Source organism: Petaurus breviceps, unplaced genomic scaffold (assembly GCF_028583685.1).
Source record: "Petaurus breviceps papuanus isolate PSGF00001 unplaced genomic scaffold, PetGlider_PUasm1.0 207, whole genome shotgun sequence".
Lineage (NCBI taxonomy): Eukaryota > Metazoa > Chordata > Mammalia > Diprotodontia > Petauridae > Petaurus > Petaurus breviceps.
In genome coordinates, this window is record NW_027185850.1 from 26,933,273 (window position 1) to 26,934,439 (window position 1,167).

The following is a 1,167-nucleotide window of genomic DNA, read 5'->3' on the forward strand; positions in this document are numbered from 1 at the left end:
TCTATCTATCTATCTATCTATCTATCTATCTATCTATCTATCTATCTCTTCAATGGCTTTGGCCCCCCACCCCAGATCATGTCTCAGCCAAATATAGTTCACTGGGTTAGGAGGAGGGAAAGAAATCTAGCAACCTTGGACAACTCACTTCTGCTAATATGAGTGTCAGTTTCCTCTTCTGTTAAGCAAGGGTGTTGGACTGCAGGGCTTCTGAGGTCCCATCTAGCTCTCATTCCATCATCTATGTCAAGACTTCTAGATCATGGAATCAGAGAATGTCAGAGGCAAAGGAAAGATTAAAGAACCTTTAGTTTGATCCCTCCCCCATTTTACAGAGGAGGAGACTGAGGCCTGGATTGAAATCTGGTTCAGTGACTTCAACTCCAATGTTGTTTCCCCGAGGCTCGGATTAACTGGAGCCACAATTTACATGGCACTCTCCTGTGCCCTTTATAACCCCGTCTCTGGCCCTGGGAGCTCCTCATTTTGCAGATGCGGAGACTAAGGGGCGCACCTGAGGCCACAGAGATACCTTGGCAAGTAAACAGGATTCAATCCCAGGTGTCCTCCAGGCCCAAGGTTCTTTCCACTACAGCCCAGGAGAAGGGACCTAATGCCCTCCCCCACCACTATGAATTATCCGTCTACCTGCCCCACCCCACCCCCCAGATCCTGGATGTCTTGGCTCTCACCCCTTTCAGATGAACCCTGAAATGCCCCTGAACCAGCCCTACTTTGGAGAATTTCCAACTTGGCTGAGCTTAGTGCAAAAAGTGAAGGTTTATCGTCTAGCAGCAGGGCCTAAATATTGGCTGCCACTGCCCCCACCCCTCCCCTCCCTGTTATTTATTCCTGCAGCTTGGAAAGCCTCACACAAAATGATTTACTGCAAATGGGTCTGTTTGTTGGGGAAAGTGGGGGCAGTGAGGGGGAGGGATGGATAGAACATTTTCAATTAAAACAACCTGTCTTTGGGAAAAGATTTAAGATACAGTGGAGAAGGAGGCAGCAGCTTCTGTGGCTGGGAGACCTTTTAAGCCTGTAGTGAGAAAGGCCCGAGGTAAAGAAGAGGAGAATATTTGGGGAAGGAAATGAGGCAATAATCAATCCCACATCTTCCTCAGAAACTCATGCTTTTCCCTGTGAGTAGCTTTGGGTAAGGCCTGA

At 48.1% G+C, this 1,167-nt stretch overlaps 1 protein-coding gene across 1 annotated transcript in view; it reads left to right on the forward strand.

The window, feature by feature from the left end:
• The window catches only part of LOC138164829 (cytosolic carboxypeptidase 6-like), an 824,829-nt gene that overhangs the window by 818,768 nt on the left and 4,894 nt on the right, over nucleotides 1-1,167 (forward strand). The gene's annotated exons all lie outside the window — the stretch shown is intronic.